This window comes from Hypanus sabinus, chromosome 3, assembly GCF_030144855.1.
Source record: "Hypanus sabinus isolate sHypSab1 chromosome 3, sHypSab1.hap1, whole genome shotgun sequence".
Taxonomy (NCBI): Eukaryota; Metazoa; Chordata; class Chondrichthyes; order Myliobatiformes; family Dasyatidae; genus Hypanus; species Hypanus sabinus.
This window is the reverse complement of record NC_082708.1, coordinates 132,852,815-132,880,149: the sequence shown is the minus strand read 5'-3', so window position 1 is coordinate 132,880,149 and position 27,335 is coordinate 132,852,815. Positions and strand designations below refer to the sequence as shown.

Sequence of the window (27,335 nt, the reverse complement as noted above, 5' to 3'; positions counted from 1 at the left end):
GGAAATTAGAAATGCGTGCAATAAAGGAACAGTAGTTATAATGGGTGACTTCAATCTGCACATAGATTGGGTGAACCAAATTGGTAAGGGTGCTGAGGAAGAGGATTTCTTGGAATGTATGCAGGATGGTTTTCTGAACCAACATGTCGAGGAACCAACTAGAGAGCAGGTCATTCTAGATTGGGTATTGAACAATGAGTTAGCAACCTTGTCGTGCGAGGCCCCTTGGGTAAGAGTGACCATAATATGGTGGAATTCTTCATTAAGATGGAGAGTGACATAGTTAATTCAGAAACAAAGGTTCTGAACTTAAAGAAGGGTAACTTTGAAGGTATGAGACGTGTATTAGCTAAGATAGACTGGCAAATGATACTTAAAGGGTTGACGGTGGATATGCAATGGCAAGCATTTAAAGATCGCATGGATGAACTACAACAATTGTTCATCCCAGTTTGGCAAAAGAATAAACCAGGGAAGGTAGTGCACTCGTGGCTGACAAGGGAAATTAGGGATAGTATCAAGCCCAAAGAGGAAACATATAAATTAGCAAAAAAAAGCAGCACACCTGAGGACTGGGAGAAATTCAGAGACCAGCAGAGGAGGACAAAGGGCTTAATTAGGAAGGGGAAAAAAGATTATGAGAGAAAGCTGGCAGGGAACATAAAAACTGATTGTAAAAGCTTTTATAGATACGTGAAAAGAAAAAGATTGGTCAAGATAAATGTAGGTCCTTTACAGTCAGAAACAGGTGAATTGATCATAGGGAACAAAGACATGGCAGACCAATTGAATAACTACTTTGGTTCTGTCTTCACTAAGGAGGACATAAATAATCTTCCGGAAATAGTAAGGGACCGAGGGTCTAGTGAGATGGAGGAACTGAGGGAAATACATGTTAGTAGGGAAGTGGTGTTAGGTTAATTGAAGGGATTAAAGGCAGATAAATCCCCAGGGCCAGATGGTCTGCATCCCAGAGTGCTTAAGGAAGTAGCCCAAGAAATAGTGGATGCATTAGTGATAATTTTTCAAAACTCCTTAGATTCTGGATTAGTTCCTGAGGATTGGAGGGTGGCTAATGTAACCCCACTTTTTAAAAAAGGAGAGAGAAACCAGGTAATTATAGACCGGTGAGTCTGACATCGGTGGTGGGGAAAATGCTAGAGTCGGTTATCAAAGATGTGATAACAGCACATTTGGAAAGAGGTGAAATCATCGGACAAAGTCAGCATGGATTTGTGAAAGGAAAATCATGTCTGACAAATCTTATAGAATTTTTTGAAGATGTAACTAGTAGAGTAGATAGGGGAGAGCCAGTGGATGTGGTATATTTAGATTTTCAAAAGACTTTTGATAAGGTCCCACACAGGACGTTAGTGTGCAAACTTAAAGTACACAGTATTGGGGGTATGGTATTGATGTGGATAGAGAATTGGTTGGCAGACAGGAAGCAAAGAGTGGGAGTAAACGGGACCTTTTCAGAATGGCAGGCAATGACTAGTGGGGTACCGCAAGGCTCAGTGCTGGGACCCCAGTTGTTTACAATATATATTAATGATTTTGACGAGGGAATTATATGCAGCATCAAGTTTGCAGATGACACGAAGCTGGGCAGTGGTGTTAGCTGTGAGGAGGATGCAGGACTTGGATAGGTTAGGTGAGTGGGCAAATTCTTGGCAGATGCAATTTAATGTGGATAAATGTGAGGTTATCCACTTTGGTTGCAAGAACAGGAAAACAGATTATTATCTGAACGGTGGCCGATTAGGAAAAGGGGAGATGCAACGAGACCTGGGTGTCATTGTACACCAGTCATTGAAGATGGGCATGCAGGTACAGAGGGCGGTGAAAAAGGCAAAGGGTATGTTGGCATTCATAGCAAAAGGATTTGAGTACAGGAGCAGGGAGGTTCTACTGCAGTTGTACAAGGCCTTGATGAGACCGCACCTAGAGTATTGTGTGCAGTTTTGGTCCCCTAATCTGAGGAAAGACATTCTTGCCATAGAAGGAGTACAAAGAAGGTTCACCAGATTGATTCCTGGGATGGCAGGACTTTCATATGAAGAAAGACTGGATCGGATAGGCTTATACTCACTGGAATTTAGAAGATTGAGGGGGGATCTTATTGAAACGTATAAAATTCTGAAGGGATTGGACAGACTAGATGCAGGAAGATTGTTTCCGATGTTGGGGAAGTCTAGAACGCGGGGTCACAGCTTAAGGATAAAGGGGAAGCCTTTTAGGACCGAGATGAGGAAAAACTTCTTCACACAGAGTGGTGAATCTGTGGAATTCTCTGCCACAGGAAACATTTGAGGCCGATTCATTGGCTATATTTAAGAGGAAGTTAGATATGGCCCTTGTGGCTAAAGGGATCGGGGGTATGGAGAGAAAGCAGGTACAGGGTTCTGAGTTGGATGATCAGCCATGATCATACTGAATGGTGGTGCAGGCTCGAAGGGCCGAATGGTCTACTCCTGTACCTATTTTCTATGTTTCTATGGTTGCGAAGTGCAATTTGGCACAGTGTTAATATGATAAGAGTTAAATGTGTGGCTCAAAGATTGGTTTGGAGAAGTGGGCTTGAATTTGCGGGAGATAGTACCAGTACTGGGGAGGGAGGGAGCTCAACCTGAACCATGCCAGGACCAGGGTCCTGGAGAATGGTATAACTAAGGCAATGGATCAAGCTTTAAACTAAATAGTAGAGGGTGTAAAGCTCAGGAGAGGTTACTGACGACATAAAGCTTAGAAAAGGATAATTCAACCTCAGACAACAAAGAGCCAAAATTAAGAAGGGTGATGAATACAGGACTGAAACTACTATACTTGAATATACTCAGTATGTGAAATAAGGTAATTGAGTTTAAAGCACAGATAAAAGTTGGCAGGTATGATGTTGTGGGCTTCACAATTGTGGTTGAGCAGAAATCACAGATGAGAGTTAAACATCCGTGGATACATCCCCTATCAAAAAGACAGGCAGGTGGGCAGAAAGGGTGGAGTAGCTCTGTCAGCAAACAAATGAGATAAAATCCTTAGCAAGAAATAACATTTGATCAGAAGATGTAGAATCCTTGTGGGTAGAAACTGCAAGTGTAAGAAGAACCTAATGAGAGTTATATGCAGGCCTCCCGGATAAGTAGCCTGGATGTGGGTTACAAATTACAACAGGTAATAGAAAAGGCATATAAAAAGAGCAATGTTATGATGGTCGTGGGGGAATTTCAATCAGCAGATAGACTGGGAAAATCAGGTTGGTACTTGATCCCAAGAGGAGGAATTTGTGGAATGCCTATAAAAAGGCTTTTTTTTAAAAAAAAAAGCAGCTCGTGGTTAAGCTCACCAGGGAAAAGCACAATTCTGGATTTGGTGTTGTTCAATGAATCAGAGCTTAAAAAAATGGAACCCTTAGGAAGCAGTGATTATAGTATGATAGAATTCACCCTGCCCTACAAGAGGGAAAAGCTGAAATTGATCATGTCAGTATTATGATAAAGTAACTAAAGAAGCATGAGGGAGAAGCTGGCCAAAATTGATCAATAGGGCACACTAACAGAGATGACGGTAGAGCAGCAATGACTGGAGTTTTGGGGATTGATATGGAAGATGCAAGATCGGTTCATCCCAAAGAGGAAGAAGAATTCTAAGTGGACGATGAGGCAAATGTGGCTTACAGGTGTTATGAATGTACCACAGCTCTGAGGGGACGAAGGAGAGGGAGCAGCCCCCTCCTTCCGGAGAATCGCAAGAGGACTATTAATTCGGGTCGCGGACCCAGGCAAATGAGAGACAATGTAACGGTGTTGGCCAGGGCTCTTAGAGACACCTGTGCTGAGGGCATGACCCTGCTACGTGACAGCTACCACGGATATGGACACCCTTGGGCAATGTGGGGGTGGGGATTGCATCACCCTACTTTGATGGACACCTACAACTCTGCAAGTCAAGATAAAAGGGGACTGCAGAAGGCAGTACCCCAGAGAGACGCACCAGAAGGACTCGATCGCTCAACGCTCCCGTGATAGCTGGACGCCAGTCAAAAGCCACGTGCGCTCCGTAACTTCTCTGCCTGGGGAGCGGGTGGCTGATAAAACCGAGAAGGACTTCGAACTAATAACAGGGAAACAACGCTCCCCTGATTCAACGGAGTTGCTTCGTCAAAGACCCGGGCAAGTTTTGTCGTTTCTCCTCACTCTCTCTGAAACACGTGAAACCCAGTGATTCCCCAAAAAGACTGAAGCCTGCAGACTTCTGAGTGACTTTTATATTTCCAACGGACAATATATTATCCCCTAGACAACAGTCGAGATTATTTCTTAATGATGATTATTGCTATACCCGCGCTTTAGATTGAGTTTTGCCGATGTATATGTTCTGAATGTTTGTATTAACCTTACTTTTGTGCCCCCCTTTATGAATAAAACCGTTCAAAAATAGTGCCATCAGACTCCAACGGACCTCTCTATCTTTGCTGGTGAGTTATCCAGTTACGGGATACGTAACACAGGAGAAGTCAAAAACAACATAAAAACAAGAGAGGGCATAATATGTGAAAAAATGTGGGAAGCTAGACCATAAAGACAATAAGACATAGGAGTAGAATTAAGCCATTCAGTGTATTATTTCTGCTCCTTAATTCCATCATGGCTGATTTATTTACCCTCTCAGCTCCATTCTCCTGCCTTCCCCCCACTACCTTTGATACTCTGACTAATCATGAACTTGCCTATCTCTGCTTTACGCATAGCCAATGACTTGGCCTCCACAGCTGTCTGTGGCAATGAGTTCCAGAGAATCACCACCTCTGGCTAAAGAAATTCCCTCACATTTCTGTTCTGAATGGATGTCCCTCTATTCTAAGGCTGTGTCCTGTGGTCCTAGATATAGGAAACACACTTTCCACATACACCCTATCTAAGCCTTTCAATATTCAATAGGTTTTAATAAGAGGCCCCTGATTCTTCAAAACACCAATGAGTACAAACCCAGAGCCATCAAACACTCCTCATATGTTAACTATTTCATTCTCAGAATCATCCCTGTGAACCTCCTCTGGATCCTCTCCAATGCCAGCACATCTTTTCTTGGATAAGGGGCCCAACACTGTTCACAAGACTCTAAATGTGGTCTGACCAATGCCTTATAAAGTCTCAACATTACATCCTTGCTTTTATATTCTGGTCCTCTCGAAAGAACACTAACATGGAAATGAATGATGCAATAATCCCAAAATCTGAAGCCCTGCCCCCTGCAGCAATTCCTCAACCTTGCATTCCTCTGTCAAATCGTCCTATTCTTACCCTCACCAGCACGTGGCACAGGCAGCAGTCCAGAGATTACTATCCTGGAAGTCCTGCTTTTTAGCTTTCTACCTTACTCCCTATATTCTCTCTTCAGGAACTCTTCCTTTGAGGTGGCAACATACCATCCAGGTACCTCTTTCAGATCCACAGAATCTCGGGTCTGCTACCCTAACTACTCAATCCCCTGTCTACACTCTTCTTCCCCTAGAAAATTAGGAAGCTTTTTAAAACCAGAAGACAACTATAAAAGCAATAATGAAGGAAAAAATGAACTATCAATAGCTGATAATATAAAAGACTTTTCAGATATATAAAGAGCAAAAGGCAGACAATCAGACTGCTGGAAAATGATACTGCTAGTAATGGGGAATGAAGAAATGGCCAACAAACCGAATAATGATCTTGCATGAGACTTCATTGTGGAAAACACCAGGAACAACCAGAAATTTGAGAAAGACATGAGGGAGTGAGTTTAGTCACTGTTGTTGAGGATAAGATGCTTCGGAAAATGAAAGATCTGAAGGTTAACAAGTCACCTGGACCAGATGGGACTACACCCCAGGGTCCTAAAATAGGTATCTGAAGAAATTGTGGTGTAGTCCATCTAGTTCAGGCGAAATTAGTAGTGATCTTTCAATAATGATTAGATTCTGCAATTGTTCCGGAGGACTGGAACTCCACTCCTAAGAAAGGAAGCAAAAGGCAAGGAATTGTAGGCCAGGTGGTGATATTAAATTCCATTATTAAGGATGAGGTTTCAGGGTTCTTGGAGGCACATGGCAAACTAAACCAAAGTCAGCATTGTTTAATAAGGGGAAATCTTGCCTGATAAATCTGTTGGAATTCTTTGAGGAATTAACAGGCAGGAATGACAAAGGGCAGTCAATTTATGTTTACCTGGATTTTCAGAAGCTTCACAAGATGAAACTGATGCTGCACATGAGGCTGTTAAACAATAGGAGCTGTTGTATTACAGGATATTAGCATAGATAGAAGGTTGGCTGACTAGCAGAAGGCAAAGAGTGGGAGTAAAGGTGGCCTTTCCTGGTTGGCTGCCAGTGGCTAGTGGTGTTTGGCAGGGGTCAATGTAGAACTGCTACATTTCACATTATATGTTAATGATCTGGATAACAGAACTGATGGACTTGTGTCCACGTTTGCAGATGATACAAGATAGGCGGCGGGGCAGGTTGTGTTGAAGAAGTAGGGTGTCTGTAGGTGGACTTTGACAGAAATCAGAAGTGTGAAGGGACATGGAATTGGATGTTCACGATTCTCTGAACTTTAATTTGCAGGTTGAGTCAGTGGTGAGGAAGGCAAATGTGATGTTAGCGTTCATTTTGAGAGGACGAGAATATGAAGGTAAGGATGCAATGCTGAGGCTTTGTAAAGCATTGGTCAGACCACATTTAAAGTATTGTGAGCAGTTCTGGGCCCCATATCTGAGGAAGGGTGCGCTGATAATGGAGATGGTCCAGAGGAGGTTTACAAGAATAAACCCAGGAGTGAAAGGGTTACTGTACAAGGCGCATTAATGGCTCTGGGCCTGAACTCGCTGGAGTCTAGATGAAAGAGAGGAATCGCACTGAAATCTATCAAATACTGAAAGGCCTACATAAAGTCTGCACAGAGAAGATGTTTCCAATAGTGGGAAAATCTAGGACCAGATGGCACAACCTCAAAATAAAAGGATGTCCCTTTAGAACAGAGATGAAGAAGAACCTCTTTAGCCAGAGGACGCTGAATCTGTGGAATGCATTACTAGAGAACTGCTATGAAGCCAACTCATTATACTTAAAGCAGAGGTTGATAGTCTCTTGATTAGTAAGAGCGGCAAAGGTTGTGGAGGGAAGTCAGGAGAATGGGGCTGAGAGGTAAACTAAAATTAGACATGATGGTATTGAATGGGCTAATTCTCCTGTTGCGTTTTATAGAGGGTATAAAGAAGTTAAAAAGAGGGAATTATAAAAGATACTGAGAGCTTAACCACGCAGAGCCTGGAGAAGCATAGGAAGTGCAGGCTTGAAATTAAAAGCGAAATTAGGAAAGCAAAGAGGTGACATGAAAAATACAGACAAAAAGAAATTACTTTAAGAATCCAAAGTTGTTTCATATGTATTTAAAGTTGTTTAAGGCAGGCATCCCTGGTGCTGCCTAAACAGACTTTTAGGTTGGGTCTTTGGAATACCTAGTCCCTTCACTGAATTGTCTGGTTTCAGCAGAGCAGGTTCTAGGTTAATATAAACATATTATTAAAAATCGTGAGACCATAAGACAGTGAGTTAAGTGGTTTGGCAGGCAGAAGTGTATTAGCAAATTACAGCACCATTGTGGAGGCTTACACACAATGAGTCAGCCAGTGTGTTCAAAAACCAAAATTAAGCTTATTGTCAAATGTACAATAAAGCTGAGGCTTTATAAGGCATTGGTCAGACTGCACTTGGAGTCCTGTGAGCAGTTTTGGGCTCCTTATCCAAGAAAAGCCATGCTGGCATTGGAGAGAGTCCAAAGGGGGTTCACTAGAATGATTCCAGGAATCCAATGGGTTAAAGTTATGAAGAGCGTTTGATGGCTGTACTCACTGGAGTTTAGAAGAATGAGGGAAGGGGATCTCATTGAAACCCATCAAATACTGAAAGATAGAGTGGATGTGGAGAGGACGCTTCCTATAGTGGGGGAGTCTAGGTCAAGAGGCTTGGCTTCGGAATAGAGGAACATCCATTTAGAACAGAAATAAGAAGGAATTTCTTTAGCCAGAGGGTGGTGAATCTGTGAAATTCTTTGCCACGGATGGATGTGGAGGCCAGTTCATCGGATGTAGTAAATCCTGGTTAATTGGGGCACATCAGGACCAGTATATTTTGGCCCAATTAACTGGCAGCCCCCAATTAACAGACTTCCCATAGAAATAGTTAAAGTATAAAAAAGAAAAACTGTAACACATTATGTATTTAAATAAAGTACAGAACAAATTAAAACACTACCAATACTACGATTTGTTCCTATTAATTATCGACAGAGGAAATCATACAGTGTACATTGCTGTGTTCTTTTGAGTGACTATAAATGAACAAAATCAGCGTAGACACCCAGTACAGATAATGGACCGTCTTCATACAATGCTATTATTGATGGCTGCATCCTCCAAATCTTCAGTTTCATTGTAACATTCAAGATATTGTTAATACCCTCAAATTCTTCATAGTTCTTAACCTGTTGAAGTAGTGAATGGTTTCATTTTCACTTCTGGCCGTTTCTGGTGTCAGAAAGTCTGACTGCTTGAAATCACAGTGAGCAAAAACAGTTCACAATTGTCTTACTGCTTATTTCTTGCCAACTATCAGGGGACAAAAATCACTGCCTTTTGAACACAACACATGCAACTGACACTATTTTAAAAACGTTTGCTCTAAGCACTGTGTAGTGTCTAACTGCCGCACAAGTGTATGTGACTGAAGAAAGTTAGACACAGTTCAGCAACAGGCTTCCTGTCCCAATTAAGTAGCACAGTGTCTAAAATAAACAAAAAGCATTCCAGCTATTTTGTCAATTAGTCTTTGTTCTTTACAAGTTGTTCCAAATAAGTGGCGCCCCAGATTAACCAATGGACCAATTAACCAGAATCCACCATATTTACAGCGGAGATAAGTAAGTTCAGGGCATCAAAATTTATGGGGGGGGGGGGGATGGCAGGTGAATCGGGTTGAGAGGGATAATCAATCAGCCATGATGGAATGACAGAGCAGACTCGTTGGGCTGAAAGGCCTAATTCTGCTCCTACATCCTAACTACACATTATGCACGGGAACAATGAAAGCCTCATAGCAGCAGCACATCATATCGCTGGTCACGAACTGGTGAAAGGATCATCACCAATTACAGCATCCCTGATTTTAAAATAATTATTTACTTTGTCCTTCCCCTTCCTAATTTCTCTTTTTGCTAGCCTTCACTGTGTTTAGTAAGACCTCATTCACTGTGTGCAATGACATAATAAAGTGGACCTGGGCACTTTGAATCAATTTTCAAGATATCCTAATAAATTAAAGAGTGATTGCATACACTTCATATTTTATTCAGCAAATGATATGGTATTTACACAGTTGCACAACATAGCTGAACTGATGTTACCCAAATTACTTCCATGCTGAGACTCAAGTATTTCTGGCACAGTCTCAATTGAGCTGAATGGGCTCCTTCAGTCCCGTCACTAATGTGAAGAGGCTCACACACTTGCCATCCAGGCGTAAGTGGACACCACCCAGGTCCTGTTGGTGGTGGTTGGGTTTTCCAGCCTGCTGAAGGCAATGAGTCAGTATATCACTGGACAGTGCTGCTGGTAGCCGTCCAGTACCTCAGCATGGTGGGCAGTTTTCATTTGCATGTCTAGACGGTGAGTGTTGGCGGGCTTGTTGATTGTGGGAGCAAGTTATCCCAGCCAGATCCTGTTTTCAACTGATGAATGCACTCATACATTCCAACAGGGGTCATTGGACTACGAGTAGGCTTGTAAAGCCAGCTTGAATTTTGTCCCCTAAAGCCAACATCTAGTGTCCAACTGGTACCCCAGCTGAAAGCACAAATCACATTGGTTGTAATTACTCCCATGACAACGATGATTCCAAAATCAGAACTATCAATAATGGCCCTAATAGTTAGTTAAATGATGCATTAGATTACTGATGGAGCCAGAACTCTAAATTTAAATAATAACAATACATGAAATATATTTCTCTGGCTGTAAAGTGCTTTCATTTTGAGAGGAACAATGTAAATGCAAGTCTCTGTCGAATGGTACTAGCAACTTCAGAGTAAAATAATTTACAATTCCTCATTGCGAAACAATTTGAATTGTGCTGTAGCTCCGATATTTACAGCTTATAATGTAACTACAGTACAAAAGTACAGCCAAAATCACCAAGACCCTAGGAATTGCAAGTGGGCATCTCATTACCTTACATATGGCAAAATTTCTGATCCAAGCAAAAAATTCTGCGTATGTCACACCATTAACAGAGTCCAATTACACAGGAATCTGCTCCCAGAAAAGGTTTCTTGGCAACTTACACAGTTAGTTTAACAGTGAGTATGGAGTGCTGGTTGTTACGCTTTGCTTGGCTCAGTGAACATGTCGACCTGCAAGCTTCGAGACAATAAAAAGCCTTGTGTGACGATAAGACCAATCAATGGACTTCACTGTAGAAGTCTAAATGGCAGACTTTCTTTTGCGTATAGCAGCAGTTCCTAACACAAACAGGTCCACGTTAGAAAAATTGGCTGAACTTGACATGCCACGTTCTCAAGCTCACCCACAAGCCATTGACTGATGGAGCAGTGGGCAGCGTATGACACTGATTGTCATGGCACTTTTGTCAGGAACCTGACATTATAAATCACAACCTGTGTTAAGACTGATCAAGGGACACATACACTGATAGGCGATGAAATAAAGTAGTAAAACTCACTTTTTCCAAGGAATGAACAAAGGCAGGTGTGGCAAGTGGTTAGGGTGGCAGATGGCATGTTGGTCCTTAAATTACAAGGGAGATGGGTCGGAGCATAGCAATTGGGTATTATTGTAAAAATTGTAGAGGGTTTGATGTTGCAGTGTTCACAGAGCTTGGCTCCCACAACTGAAACTGGTGATGAAACGTTTGCAAACTAATCGCCAACCTCAGCAAACACCGCAATATCCTACGCCCCAACCCCAGCTACAATATTCACCACCATCCTAAATTGTAGAGGGTGTTTGTGAGGCCACAACACACTTGACCTGTGTATGGTTTGATCTCCCCGTCTGTGAAAGGCTAATTCCTGAGATGAGGGTGTTACCGTATCATAAATAAGTTTTTTTTAAAAAACTGGACATGTCTCTTTGATGTCTAGAAGAATGAAGGGTCACCTTAAGGGGATATGAAGGGGAGATTTTGTTGCAATGTAGAGGTCAGACACTTAAAAGAGTGGGGTATAACGATTTTCTTTCACGGAAGTTGAAGAATCCCTGCAATTCTCTACCCCACATGGTTGTGGCGATTAGATCTTTGGAGGCATACAAAGTGGAGGTAGATAAATGTTTGAAAAAAAAATCACAGACTGCAGCACTATGGAGAAGTGCCTGGTACATCAGCCATGATCATCGTGAATGCAGGGCAGTTTTCAGGGGCCTGCTTCTATTTTCATGGGTTCACCTTCAGCTCAAACATATTTCAGCTTTCAGATCTGCATCCACATGACCAATACATACAATATAGAGTAGCAGGTAAGCAAATTAATGGATACAAAACAACTTCTATCTGCATAATTATTTGACTACTTCAGATTTAACTTGAGTTAACCCGATAATGGCACTCATGCTCATTCTCTCAGTCTGAGAAATGGTTTATTTATGAATTCCTGAAGGCTTGCCGCATGCAAGTGTTAAAGGACAAATTCCAAGTATAGAGTGATCTGCAAAATAAACTCCACCTTCATCACTCCTTGTTCAACCAGTTGAGAGAGGGGTTAATATTTAAAATGGCTGCCACTCACCTTGGCTAACTGCCACACTGCGATGTAACTAATGGCCTTTGGTGTAAGCTACAAAATTTGGCTTGAATTTTTCCCTGGGTCTCCTTAAAATTCACATCCAACTGGCATGTCATTGACCAGAGAGTTTACACTACCTTTTCAATATTAAAATGCAACATCTTCCCAAACCTATATAGCAATACTGTCCATCAGCAATCTGGAAATACACATAGTGTGGGCTTGTTTTCTACTGGATGGAAGGCAGAAGATGGACAGGTACAGTGCACAGATCCCGACATACCACTAAAAAATCATCACACTCGCACTATTCAGGGCTTTCTTATTTTTCACTATTCTAATCCATTTCATGCACAATGACCACATTCTAGCTAAGAAAGATACTCTCCAGTTCATTTTTTGTCTTTGATACAAGTGAATGGTATATTTTTTAAACATTAGGACAGAGCACCATAGGTATAAAGGAATTTCATTTTCAGTCTACAAGAGGAAAATCAACTTACATCTTTTCCAGCCTCTTTCACAACTCAGCAACGAGCCACCTGTGAAAACTCATCCCCACCTGTCAGTCTTTCAAAGTCAATGAATCCTCACTAAGAACAACTTCCACTTACATCCTGTCTTTTGCAACTACAGGATGTCCAGCTTCTGAAACGCGTCACTTCTGACAGGATCTCCCAGCGCAAGGAGGAGAGGAGGAGGAAGATCACAGCGACACCATTATTTTCAAATCTTCTCTCGCTCAAGAACATGAGAAACAGGTGCGTGCGCTGGCATTTAAATCAAACTTATTTTGGAAAGGGTGCCGTAAAACAATCGCATCTTTGGTCACGTATTTTCATATCCATAATGTACTTCATGCATTCAAAGCAACAATAATAAGAGTTCAAGGCAAATATGTTCCTGTAAGCTAGGGATAACAAGTTTAGTAAAACTTGAATGTCAAGAGATAGCGAGGGTTTATAAAGAGAAAAGAAAGCACAGACAGGGAACTAATGACAGGGAAGGCCTGTCAAGAAATAAAAATAGTGTAGGACAGTGCTAAAAAAGGAAATTAGGAAGGTGAAAATGTGATTTAAAAAAATCACTGGCACACAAGGTTAAGGTAAATCTGAAAGCACCCTATACGTAAATTAAGGGCAAAAGCATAACCAGGGAAGAAGTAGGCCCATTAAGGATAACAGTGGCAATCTGTGCATGGAGCCTGGAAGTATAGGGGAGGTCATGAATAAATACATTTCATCAGAATTCAGAGAAAAAGAGTCTGGAGAATTCAGTAAGAGGACAGGTGAAAGTCTAGTGCTGGTCTCCACAAATAAAGAGGAGGTGCTTGATGCCTTGGAAGGCTTAAAGATGGATAACTCCACAGGACTGGATGGGATTTATCCTGGGTTGCTCCAGAATGCAAGGAAGACTGCTGTGGCTCTGGCTGAGAAATTAAAATATTCACTGGACACAAGTGAGGTACCAGATGACTGGAAGGTTAGCTCTTCCAGCAGGTAAAAACCTGATAACCAAAGATCTGTAAGCCTTCCATCAGTAGATGAAAAATGGAAAAATAATCTGAGGAAGAGGAAGCCAGAATGGCCTTATCAAGAGCAGATACTATCTAAGCAATTCGATTCATTTCTACGTGGAAACAAAGTGTACCAATGAAGGGATATAGATGAATTTAAGAAAGGCTTTTGACAAGGTCCCACATGGGAGATTAGTTCAAAAGGTTAGGGTCCTTGGGATCCAGAGTAATTTGGCAAACTGAATCCAAAATTAGCTTGGCAATTTGAGACAGAGAATGATGATAGAGGGGTTGTTTGTTGCAATAGGATGACTATAACTAGTGGTGTTTCACAAGGATCTTTGCTGGCACCCTTGCTGTTTGTAGTGTGCGTGTGTGTGTGTATATATGATGTGTATGTGGATGATAAGATCAGTGGAGTATTAAGCAATTGTCTGGAGTGGAGGAGAATAAGAGGGAACATGACAAAGTTATATAAAGTTACAAGGGGTATCAATAGATGTAACTACAGGAATCTTTTCCCCATATCAGTGATAGATGAAACTAGATAAATTTGGGTAAAGGTGAAAGAAATTCAGAGGGATATGCAGGGGACTTTCACCCAGAGGTGGTAAGTAACTCTCATGCACTGCCTGAGAGAATGGTTGAAGCTGGGTCACTGACAGCTTTTGAAAAAAATTATTCGACAAATACTTGAATTGCATTCGCATTGAGTGCTCTGCACAAAGACTGGAGAAACGGGGTAAGTACAGAAGACTGCTTGCTGCTCAACGTGAATGGGAAAGGCCTAATGGCCCGTTTCCATAGTCAACGATTCTATAGCTGGTCTCATGAACCTCTTGCACTTAACAAATGGGAGCAGAAGAAGCCCACACTGACGGCTTCATTTTCCCCAAAGGTTTTAATTCTACTTCAAAGTTTAAAGTTCAAAGTAAATTTATTATCAAATATGTGTATGTAACCATATACTACTGCGAGATTCAATTTCTTACTTTACTTCATAGTCACCAAAACTTTGGTTTCCACCAATGTCTAAGAAACCTGCAGATGCCAGAAATCTAAGATAAAAATAGATAATGCCAGAAATACCAATCAGTGAAAAACTAATAAAAAAAAACAATCAGCCAGGCCACAACAACGAGAAGCCAGAGTTGCTCCAGTACCTTCAGTTATTCCTCTCCCTGTAGTTTACCACTATACCTCTCCACTGAAGCTACGGGATCAATACTGGGCTTGACTTAAGCCATTAGACCTTGCTTTATCTGTCATATCAACCTGAGTATGCAGGTAGTGCCTGGTTTAATATCTCATCCAAAATATCACTTCTGAAACAGCTCAGCACTAAAGATTCAGCTGGGTCTGGACTCAAGCGAGTCTTGAACACCCAACTTTCTGAGAGTTCACATGCTGTGCCACCCAAACAGCAAATCTGGAGAGCATATAAACTGCAGTAGTCCTAAAGGTTTCCACCATCTGCCTGACTCCACATGAAACGAGCAATGAATCAGGTCAGTTCATGACAAATTAAATCTATTGTCACATGCACGAGTACGGGGAGGTGCAGGTACAATGAAACGCTTGCAGTGGCATTACTCAAGTCTGTGAATGGAATGGCACAAAGTATTCTGCTTTCCTCCCCCTTCTTTTCAAGTTCTGAAGAAGGGTCTCGGCCTGAAACATCAACTGTTCATTTCCCTCCAAAGATGCTGCCTGGCCTGCTGAGTTCCTCCAGCATTTTGTGTGTAATGCTCTGGATTTCCAATGTCTGCAGAATCTCTTGTGTTTACACAAAATATTAGCCAAGACAATAAGCTCATGTTCTGGAATGTTCTGTTAACTCAGGAGCAGATAACTAACAGCCCTTGGGTCGTGCACCTATTTGCAAGGAAGGGAAAATATAGGACTGCCTCAGTTTGGTTGCTCTGTGTTGGAGAACAAAAAGAATAGCTTGGGATCACATGCATCCTGCCATACAACGCTGGGTCAGGGGTACACCATCTAGGATGGTAAATAGAAATGGAAGGACGAGGAGAAGGGGTGCATGCCTTCAGTAGTACCTTACTTGACAGCATTAATTTGACTCAAGAATGCACTCCCACCTAGACAGAAACTGGGAGAACAGAACTCCTCCAATACCAGATAAAAAGAATATAAATATTTGTATAGAGACCCTCTGGCAGATGTTGAGACGCCTATTGTTTGAACACTACAACCTTAGCTTTTTAGATTTCTAAAATTGCCAGAAAACTTTCTACCAAATCCCTAAATATTAATATAGCACTTACCCATTTTAACTTCTAATAGCAGTAGAAGGACCAATTAGTGGTATGCAAAAGGAACACACTAGGTCATTGGCTGGAAAAGAACAATGAATATTTGCTAATGCCTTTGCCTGCTTTAATTCAAATACCTTCTAACCACTGCATGAATTATTGTATTATTTGGAAGATAAGAGATGGGGTAAAGGGACAGTTCTCTAGATTTAAAAATGCCGGATCTTTTACTTGTGTTAGACTGCTGGTCCAAACGGTGTTTCTTGATTCCCCAGTTTGCTGAATATTCAGCAGCATTTTTATCACATTACTAGCTGTCTAGTGAATAGAATTCCCAAGTGCCTGCTGACTGGCTGGCCACCGTGGGAGGACGATTTGGTTTATCACAGCAGAACATCAAGCTGTGTGTAATTCACCCACTAGCTTCTGTCATCTGCTTCAGCCAGCATTGCCGATGAGTTATGACTGATGGATCATTTACGCAGCTGCTGTAAATTCTAATCTGTGCCAATCTACAGCTGTTTGAAAGCAAGTTCAGGGCTTCTTCAGCTAGCTGGTCGCACACCCTTTACTATCTTTCCACCATTTTACAACAGATGAATTTGCTATATCAAAGGAAGGCTAATTTCACCCTCATTTATGTTTTTAATACCTGTATATTCATTATTTGTAACTGTACGCTGGCACAGAAATCCCCAAATGTTGGTCTATTTACAGCTTAAAAAGCAAGTCTGAGTTAATAAACTACCATCTTGGTGGTCAATAATTCAAATATTATATGTGCTAAAGAAATCAGAGATCGATTCAATAGGTATATATCATTATCTCAGGATCAGGACCCTGCATAGTATGATGTCAAGGTCCTGAATTTACTCCGATGTTCCACTGTGGTGCTGTTATAAATTGGATCCCAATGTACAATTGGTGAGTTAACATCTGTGTCGTAACAATCTGTCCAAAGTACAGGTACATTAAATGCTGAAGGCTTCATTTTATGTCTGCATTACAGATCAGCTTCTGAAACATGGTCTAGGTTTATAGACAGAGAATTTCTGACAGGCAAGGCTGTGGAGGGTTGCCAGATCTTGTGGAGCTGTAACCCAGCGAGACTTGGTGCACCCTAGAGCAAAGTGGAGTCAATTGCCAATAATCAACTGGCAACAACCCGTACAGGTAGAACCAGACTGCGAGCCCACGCCTCCAGCTCTCAGTCCAGTGAAGCAACAACATCTTATTTACTGTACTGCATTAAACAAAATACTTCACACGGAATGGGGCAGCTACTGTCCTTACGTAGGTAAATGCTTTGCTTATTTTGCAACTTCAATACTCATGAAATGGACTAACATTTAATCTGATTCCGGTGGGGTTACTTCAGAGAGGACTGTCGGCCATAATTCTTTGGGCGGTGGGGTCTGATTCTTTTTTAACCTTTAATGTGAGATTTAACTTGTTCATCAGGAAGTAGGATCTGTATTGACCATCACACCTGAGAGAATCCTTTCCTTTGATACTAATCTGCCAAACCAGCACTGATTATATACTCAATGGGAAAGGATGTTATGCTAGTAGCATTTTCACTAAGGGGTGCAGCATTGCTGAAAACTGACAGTGAGACAAATAAACAAGCAGAATAAATTAGACCAGTGCAATACTGCAATGTCTTTGCTATGTAAATAGGTATACACTCTCAGTAATTACACATGAACATAAAAATTAGGAAATTTGCTCACACATCATTATTGCAAAGAATGACATTTAGCATGCAAAAACGCCACAATAAACACAAATCAATCGGCACTTGATTTTATTAAGAGCCTCACATGACAGACTCCACCAAGGGCAACCAACAGCTGATGTTCAAAGCGTATATCTCAACCCCCACAAACCCAACCAGGAGAAAGTGAAGTGGGATTTTTCCATGAGAACACTAATTAACCTGGATGCAAATTTGAAATCCAGGGAAAACTAACGATGGCCAGACTACACACAACTCTCACATCAGGGCAAGACGAACAAATGCCACCAGCAATGTATACATTAGCTGGAACCTCCTGCCCCAATTCTAGTACCAAGCACACAGGGTATTGTACACAAATTAACAACACAATGACTCATACATATCTCGAGTTTACAGTGGAGGCTTTGAAGCGTTCTCATTTCCAAAATAATAATTTCTGGAGTTAGGAATTTATACATTAGCAGCTATTGGAAAATTCAAAATACTTAATAGCTGAGGGGTTAAATTCAGTTGTGTTCTCAAACCGTGCAACAGAACAGGGGTTAGGAGCTCCCTGAGCCTTGTTAAACACATACCACTGAAACATTAATGTCTGGTTCTCTCCTGAGAGGTATTTGAATATCCTGAAAGATGTGAGAAACCCAGTGGTGTCTGGCAAATGGAAAAGGCGTTTAGAATTCAAACGGTTAACAGTAGCCTCAAATCATATGGACAAGAGGTGGTACAGACAGGCAGAGAGAGCAATCCCCTCTGGTTTCTTCTTCTGGCTGACAAGGCAGAGCCTGCATTGGACAGGTAATTTGATCTTGATCTGGAGGGAAGACATGAATGGAAACACTCGTGAGACTGAATTCAGATCCTGCACAGAGCCGAGTTCCTTCAATTCAACAGGGATCTGGTGCTAGGCAGTGGAGAAGCAAGAACGGAAGAATGGGACATGCATACCTAGACACAGATTACATCCGGGTTTGTAGTGCTCTGTGCCAAAACTGAAGAACTTGTCAAAAATTACTAATTGCAACCCCTCCCCCCAAACACCGCTCAACCCCTTGTTATTCAGTAGTAAAGATGCACCACTACAATACTTGCGCAGAGATGAAATGTTTCCATTTTCTTCAGGGTAAATAACAAAAAGTGCTGCTTTGGTGCAGGAATCTGATGAATTCAAAAGTGGTTCAGAAGATCAAGATTGATCAAAATTGCAACTATTTGTAACCAGTACCAAAATTGTACTATTATAGCCTAATGCTTAATAATTATTATTGTTTTGTGAGCTTTCTATGGTTTAGCTCCTTTATACATATGTGTCTAGTGTATATTTTCATGCATTGGAGGAGCGGAAAACAAGAATATTCAGTTTGTATTAAGGCTGTTAAACTTTCCTGTAAAAGTTACCAAACATTAATAATTTCTTTGCCTTTGAATACAGTCGCTCGCTGGATACTGTTGCTTGTTGCACGTGCTCATTGCTCTGATAGCACTGCGTTAGAAAGTAACACAGCATGGTTATCACATTCACACTTCTCCACATGCTGAGCTCCATAAACTAACCCACAGACTAACTTCTCTGAGTTTAAGTGGGGTGTTTTGCACATCAAGAAGTGCACAATCACCAAAGACCAAAAGGAAGCATTTTCAACAACATTCAGCAACAATTCATACATGGTTCATTCTAATATAATGAAACATCCAAAGATACTTAGCAGGAAGATTATTAAAGAAATTTAATGTGCTGATCCATGCTCTAAGCTCATCTGTCTTAGTTACAATACTCCTTACATTGAAATAAACACAAAGCAGAACATAATTCACAGTACGCTCAACCTTTCAATTCCTGTCTTTGTATGTAGGCTGAACAACATCTTTCCCCACAACCATTCCACTTGCTGTCCTGTTTCCCATCCCCCTGCAATCCCACCACACCCCCCGAGCAGCACTAGTAAACCTCCCTGCAAAGACAGTCCTCCCCCTCCAATTTAGGTGGAAATTGTACAGGCCCCAGTTTCCCTGGAAGATAGCCCAATAATCCAAAGATGTACAGTCCTTCATCTCCTTGGCCATTATTTTCCTATTTCAGACATCACTAGCATGTAGCGCTTGTAGCAATTGTGGGATCACAACCCCAGAGGTCCTGTGCTTTAATTTGGTACCTAACTCCCTGAACTCACCTTACACGAACTCATCACCCTTCATGCTGTGACATTGGTATCGAAGTAGACCCCAAATTCTTTCTGCTCATCCTACCTCTTAAGAACTCTATGGACTTAATCCGAGACCTGACCCTGGCAACAGTGAGTCAACATACCATTCTCATCTACAGAGCCTCTTGGCTGTTTCCCTAAGCAGTGAATCCCCGATCACTACTGCTTAATAAATTTTGACACCAAAACACAGAGAAGAAAATTGGAACGAGTGACCATAGGCTTAGCCAGAGAAGTAGACTTTAAAGGATATTCTTAAAGTGACAAGGAAGGCTGAGAATTCCAGAGTTTGGAATCAAGGTAGCTAAACACAGTTCCAATTGGCAGAGCAATTAAAACCATGATAGCCTGGTGGTTAGCACAACACCTCACAGTGCAGGCAGCCCAGCTTCAATTCCGTGTCTGTTGGAGTTTGTACATTCTCCTTGCAACTGCATAGGTTTCCTCCCACAGTCCAAAGACAGAGCAGTAGGTAAGATAATTTGTCCTTGTAAATTATCCCATGATTAGGCTCAGATTAAATCTGGGAATTGCTGGCTGGCGTGTCTCGAAGGGCCTATTCCCTGCTGCATCTCAATCAATCAAATCATCAGTCAATAAATAAATAAAAGGGAGTGCAAGAGATTAAATTCAGAGCAACAACAAACCATGCAAAGTCTCTAAACTGGAAGAATTGCAGCAAAAGGGATGGGAGACTGGATAATAGGAACTTGTAAGTAATGTAGAATGAAACTGAACAAATTTAAATAGGCACCAGCACGATGAAAATCATAATTTGTTAACAAAGATACCATACTATGCTAACGTGTGCATCTCCAACAGTTCCCATGTTCACCCCATCCTTGCCAAAATGACCAGTCAGAAAATGCCCACACTAACTTGCATCTAAGCACTCCTTGTACAGTAATCCAGACACTAAAATAGAGTTTCATAGCAATGTCTTTAATACCTATTTCTATCTCTTCAGACTTCATTTTAAGTAAATTGGATGCCTATATCCCACATAACAACAGCAAGACCATTTTGTGATTACTGAGAGACTGAAAAGTGTTTTGAGATGTCCTTGGCTCATGAAAGACATCTATCAAGTTCTTCCTTTCTTTTCTGTTGCCTTTATTTTTCTTTCACCTTAATATTTTCTTCAGTAGTCCTTTCACTTTTTTCTTAAACAGATTTCAAGTATATATATAATTTCCAATGGAAATGGAGCTGATAACACCTGGATTGAAAGACACCGAGAATTTTTCCTTTCAGCTCTTTAAAAAAGCAAGGTGGCATGCCTGAATGACGACCGACCTGTGGCTCTAACATCAATTGCTATGAAGTGCTTCGAGCGATTGGTTATGGCACACATCAACCATAGCCTACCGGTCAACCTCGACGCTTTGCAATCCGCCTACTGGAGCAACAGGTCAACTGCAGATGCCATCTCTCTGGCACTACATTCCTCCTTAGAACACCTGGACAATAAAGACGCATATGTAAGGCTCCTTTTCATCGACTACAGCTCTGCATTTAATACCATCATTCCAAATAAACTGATTCCTAAGCTCCGGAACCTGGGTCTTAGCACTCAGGTCTGCAGCTGGATCTTCAAATTCCTCACAGACAGGACCCAGGCTGTAAAAATAAGGGACAGGCTCTCCTCTATAATCACTCTGAGCACCGGTGCCCCACAAAGCTGTGTACTCAGCCCCCTGCTGTACTCACTGTACACCCATGATTGTGTAGCCAAGTTTCCAACGAACTCAATATATAAGTTTGCTGATGACACCACAATTGTAGGCCACATCTTGGGTAATGATGAGTCTGTACAGAGAGGAAATTAAAAATCTGGTGGCATGGAGCAAAGACAATAACCTATCCCTCAATGTCAGCAAGACGAAGGAATTGGTTGTTGACTTCAGAAGGAGTAGCGGACTGCACGACCCCATCTACATCGGTGGTGCGCAGGTGGAACAGGTCAAGAGCTTTGAGTTCCTCGGGGTGAATATCACAAATGACCTGACTTGGTCTAACCAAGCACAGTCCACTGCCAAGAAGGCCCACCAGCACCTTTACTTCCTGAGAAAGCTGAAGAAATTTGGCCTGTCCCCTAAAACCCTCACTAATTTTTATAGATGCACCGTAGAAAGTATTCTTCTAGGGTGCATCACAACCTGGTACGGACGTGGTCCTGTCCAAGACTGGAAGAAACTGCAGAAGATTGTGAACATAGCCCAGCACATCACACAAACCAATCTTCCGTCCTTGGACTCACTTTACATCACACGCTGTCAGAGCAGTGCTGCCAGGATAATCAAGGATAAGTCCCACCCAACCAACACACTTTTTGTCCCACTTCCCTCTGGGAGAAGGTTCAGGAGCATGAAGATTCGTACCGCCAGATTTGGGAACAGCTTCTTTCCAACTGTGATAAGACTGCTGAACGGATCCTGACCCGGATCTGGGCCATACCTTCCAAATATCTGGACCTGACTTGCACTACCATACTTTCCCTTTTCTATTTTCTAATTACGATTTATAATTTAAATTTTTATTATATTTACTTCGATTTGTACTTCAGGGAGCGCAAAGCGCAGAAACAAATATCACTGTGATGATTGTATGCTCTAGTATCAATTGTTTGGTGACAAAGTATTTATTGTACATTAAGTATTACGTATTAAGTATTTATTTAAGTACATTAGTCAAAGGAGAGTTCTTTCAATGCAGCTGCTGTCCTGTGTTCAGCTTCCTTAATCTAGCAACAGGCTTAGATGCCATCCAGAACTTGAGCTTGAATCTTGCAGTAGGCACATGCTCTGGGGAGGATGCTCGGTCTCCAATTAGTTGCACTGTTGTAAGAAGAGGTCTTTATGAAGAGCTTTCCAGGGTAATTTCTCCTCCACTCTGCTACCACCTGAGCCACCCCTCCACCATCGTATTTCCACTCTTCTCTCCCATCTCACCAGAGGATGTTTTTTGGGCCTGGAAAAGTGCTTTAAGGGGTCAGAATGAGCAAACACCATGCAGTTAAAATATACGTCTAAGTAGGTCTTAAATGTTGTTATTATCTGTTTCCACCAACTCCGCTGGCTTCACACATCTTCTTTAAACTTTCCCCTCTCAACTTAAATCTCTGCTCTCTAGTATTTGACATTTCCACTAAAGGAAAAATAGACTCTGAATATCCACCCTATTTATAAATCTCATAACTTTATATACTTTCATCAGGTCACCTCCAATGCTCTAGAGAAAACAAAGTTTTTTTGAACTTCTCTTTATAGCAAATACTCTCTAATCTTGAAAATACCCTGGTAAACCTCTCTGGCACCATATCCAAAGCCATATATACTTCCTGTAATGCAGTAACCAGAGCTGCACACAAGAACTGTGCCCTAACCAAAGTTTCATACAGCTGCAACATGACTTCCTGACTTTTATATTCAGTGTCCAGATAGAGGCATGTACACCACCTCTCTCTCTGAGTTTCTTCAGAGTAAGAGATTACCAAATCAACAAGAAATAATATAAAAATTCTTCAAGCCCCCTTGAAAAAAGTTAACATCCCAGTGATTCCTCGGAATCCCATGGCCCTGAATTTTCAATATGGAAAGGGAGGATCTCAAATCCGGTCATTCAAGTGACAAGACCAACGTAAATGGAAGAAAGAGCACAACACCTTCCACACTAACACCATGTCCACCCTATGAACCTTTTCTGTCCCATCTGGAGGTACCTTTGAGTCATCAGAGTCTGCAGGTTCCTTATAGACACCATCCTCTACCATTGAACGCAAGCCATCAACTGCGATCCATAAGGAACTATACAAGAATAAGACCAGCATCATCTGACTCACAAACCCCTCAAAGTGAAAAAATATGTACTCTACATCCAAATTTCCTATCCATAAAGCAAGAGCAGTCTTCCATTGTTGCAGACCCCTTAAATACAGACTGCTTTCAGGGGTTATTGTTCTTTCTGGTCCCTCTTCATTTAAATGCTGGTTGCCAATAATCTTCTCCAGCCTCAACTTGTTCCAGATTTTGTTTTCATATTTAGAAATCCCTTTAAGAAATAATCTGTGTCAAAGAAATTAAAAGTCAAGAGGTACAAAATATAGTTCAAACTACAGCTTGCAAATCATCTTAAATTTTGCCAAAGCCTGAATTCCCCCTAACAGAAACGACAGGTTTGAGCACTGAATTAAATTCAGGTTTTAACAGCAACAAAAAGCCATAAACAAGCTTTTGATCAATTGGCATTGACTCAGCAAGGACACCAGAGAATGACTGGGTTCATTTGTACACCTGATTAATAGTGCTAATGTATAACAATGTGCCACCGTCACACTAAACAAGCCTCCGGTCTCACTAATTCTGCGATGGTTTCAATTATTGATAGACTATTCCATTACAAGAGTAAACTGGTTGGCAGTGGCCTCAATAATGATTACTGGCATTCAGTGTTCAATTACACTTGGTTTAGTTAGCGCTCAAAGTAATGCAAGTTATCAGGCACTATGCAATCAAACTTAGCTTAATCTATGTTTGACTTACTTAAACTGCTGGTGCTGCACGTTAGTTCTAAGAGGCATAGCAGAGGTTCACAAGCTATTTTCCAACGTAATCACCCAGGACAAAGCTCAGGACTCTCGTATCAGCATGTGAATTACAAGACCTATCTAGCCCAGTACATTACAGGTAAAGCATTCTCCACCACTGAGCACATCTGCATGAAAGCAGGAAAGCAGTATCCACCGTTAAGGAACCCCATCATCCAGGTCATGCTCTCTCCTCGCTGCTGCCATCAGGAATAAGGTAGAGTAGTCTCAGGTCTCATGCCAGCAGGATCAGGAACAGTTATTACCCCTCAACCCAGGCTCTTGAACCAGAGAGAATAACTTCACTTACCCCGTCATTGAACTGTTCCCACAGCCTATGGACTTACTTTCAAGGACTCTTCATATCATGTTCTCGATATTATTGTTTATTTATTATTATTTATTTCCTTTTCTATTTGCACAGTTTGTTGTCTTTTGCACAATGGTTGAATGCCCAAGCTGGTGGGGTCTTTCATTGATTCTATTTTTGTTGAGTAGGCCCGCAGGTTGTAAATGATGACATACATGTACTTCGATAATAAGTTTACTTTGGCTGAATGGGGGCTTCACTGCTGATAATGTTGGCTTGAGAACTGGGTCACTTATTCTCCCGGTGCATTTGGAGGATTGGCAGACAAAATAAAAGGTTCAATAGTGTGTTAAAAGCCCCTTTGAAGAAATGGAGCATCTCTCCTGCGGTTCCCAGATTCCTGACCACTCAAAGCAGAAAAGGAGCATTTGAGAAGGTATTGGTGCCTCCAAGCAATGTTCCAGGATTATACAGAAACCCTATATGAGCAGAGGGAGGAGACGAGCACCTTCCTTCCCACTCTGTCATCTCCAATACTTCCCATATGGGGAAGAGTCCACGGTTCTCAGTTGGACTCATCAGCCATCAGAACACACAAGAGGAGAAGAAGTCAATCATCCTTGAACCCCCTAGGAAGATAATATATGTGTCAAAGTGGTGTCCTCAGTGCATTACATGGGATGGACCCACACAACAAGCTTCTGCTAAATCCATTTATAAACATTTCGTACTTTGTCTTCTGACAGGAATTTAATGCAAATGAAAGTTCTCTAATAGCTCTCATTTCCACACTGCCAAGCATACGTTTTAAATGATTAAAAGTAAAAGTACATTACTGTTAAAATTAACAGGATGCCATATGGGCTGCAACAGTGTGTTGATTGGGCCACATGTGGCCTGCTTGAGAACCACTGTGGCTTCGTAATAAGGCAGAGTTTGTTAGAGTACAATGTGCAGAGTACCCCTGTAAACAGTCTTTATCTCATGAACAATGTTGGACATGAAAGTGTAAAATTCATATAAAATCAATTAGAGACTGAGCTTGGGGAGCCTGATAATTGTCAAAGTCTACTGCCAAGCCTTTAGTTCTAATGTCGATATCAAAAACAATCTCAAAAGAAGCCTCCGGCCCTCTTGCGCTTGGTTAAGTTTAACTTCAATCAATATGGAGCTGAAACAATTCCTAAGTGAGAAGGTCAAAAAGAATTTGGAAACGGGACCATAATCTTGGTCAGCATGGGCTGATTGGGCCAAGGTGCCTGTTTCAATGCTATAAACTCTCTGATTTTATGGCTCTAATTAAAGCAGGAAATTTCTATTCTAAAATGAACAGGATTGAATGATGCAGAACTTAGCTCTTAGGACTTACTAAATCTAGTAATATTCCCCCCAACCCCCCATCTTGGAGATAAAAGATTGTTGATTCACATTTCCTACTCCAGGGACTGGAGGACCAAATACAAGTGAACGTTCCCATGGATCAGAGGGAATACTTTAAGGTACTAGCTTTCCAATGGAGCATTAAACTAGAGACACCATCTATCTTCTCAGGATAACACAGATTTCATAGCACTTTTCAAGGAACGGTGGTAGGATAGAGCACAGTATCCCGGTCAACATTTCTCTTTCAGTATTCCTCACTGGTACAATACCTTTCATGGGACTCTGCAATACCCAAGCCAGAATACCATGCTTTCTCATTTCTAGCAGTGACTATGCTTCTGAAGCAATTGTGTCAACATCGTTGCAGAGTTTGTTTTTCTTTTCAGAAGCAAGGTTTTTCCTTTATATTCCCCTTAATTAACAGAAAATAACTGAGAAAGGAAAAAAACACGGGACAAAAATTAATGCCGATACCAGCCCAGGTGAATAAAAATGTTAAACAGTAGGTAAGAGAGCACCTCTCTCTTTCAGCAATGGTTAATTAGCTGGCAAGAGGTTTTCTTTACCCGTCCATTGAAGAATGTGTACACCCTCAGCCTACATGAGAAAACATGCCATTTAAAGAATAAACACAAGATATTCTGCTGATGTTGGAGCTTTTGAGGAACACATACAACGTGCTGCAGGAACTCAGCAGGTCAGGCAGCGTCTGTGGAGGGGAATAAACAGTCGATGTTTCAGGACTGGAAAGGAAAGGGGCATTAGACAGAATGAGAAGATGAGGAGAGCAGAAGGAGTACAAGCTGGCAGGTGATGGGGTAGGTAGGTGGGTAGCGGAGGCGAGATGAAAGGTGGAAGAGGTAAAATAAGAGGGGAGCCAGAATGGGGAATGGAAAAAAAGAGAAGGGGAGGAGGGAGAGGCGCAACACCTCATATTCCATATGGGTAGCCTCCAAACTGATGGCCTGAATATCAATTGCTTTAACTTCCAGTAATTTCTCCCCGCCCTCCCCCACTTCTCTCTTTTTATATTCCCTATTCTGGCTCCCCCTCTTCCTCTTCTCCTCACCTCTTTCTCGTGCCCTTCCTCCTTTCCTTTCTCCTGTGGCCCACTGTCCTCTCTTATCAGATTCCTTCCGCTTCAGTACTTTACCTCTTCCACCCATCATGTTCGAGCTAATTACTTCATCACCCCTCCCACCCTATCTTCTTATTCTGGCATCTTTCCCCTTCCTTTCCAGTCTAATGACTGAAATCTTTCGGCCTGAAACGTTGACTATTTATTCCTCTCTGTTGATGCTCCCTAACCAGCTGAGTTCCTCCAGCACTTTGTGGGTATTCCATCCATCCAGAGAATCTTATTTATTTAGAGATAACAGCATGGAACAGGCCCAACAAGCCCAACTACCCATCTATTTAACCCGAGCCTAATCACAGGACAATTTACAATGGCAAATTAGCCTACTAACCGGTACGTCTTTTGACTGTGGGAGGGAAC

At 41.6% G+C, this 27,335-nt stretch overlaps 1 protein-coding gene and 1 long non-coding RNA gene across 3 annotated transcripts in view; one reads left to right on the top strand and one right to left on the bottom strand.

Moving 5' to 3' along the window:
• The window catches only part of maml3 (mastermind-like transcriptional coactivator 3), a 505,475-nt gene that overhangs the window by 298,233 nt on the left and 179,907 nt on the right, over positions 1-27,335 (bottom strand). The window lies entirely within an intron of this gene.
• The window catches only part of LOC132391678 (uncharacterized), a 46,776-nt gene that overhangs the window by 6,263 nt on the left and 13,178 nt on the right, over positions 1-27,335 (top strand). The window contains exon 2 of the long non-coding RNA XR_009511306.1: positions 12,465-12,589. This is a non-coding gene — a long non-coding RNA (uncharacterized LOC132391678). The remainder of the gene's footprint in view (positions 1-12,464; positions 12,590-27,335) is intronic.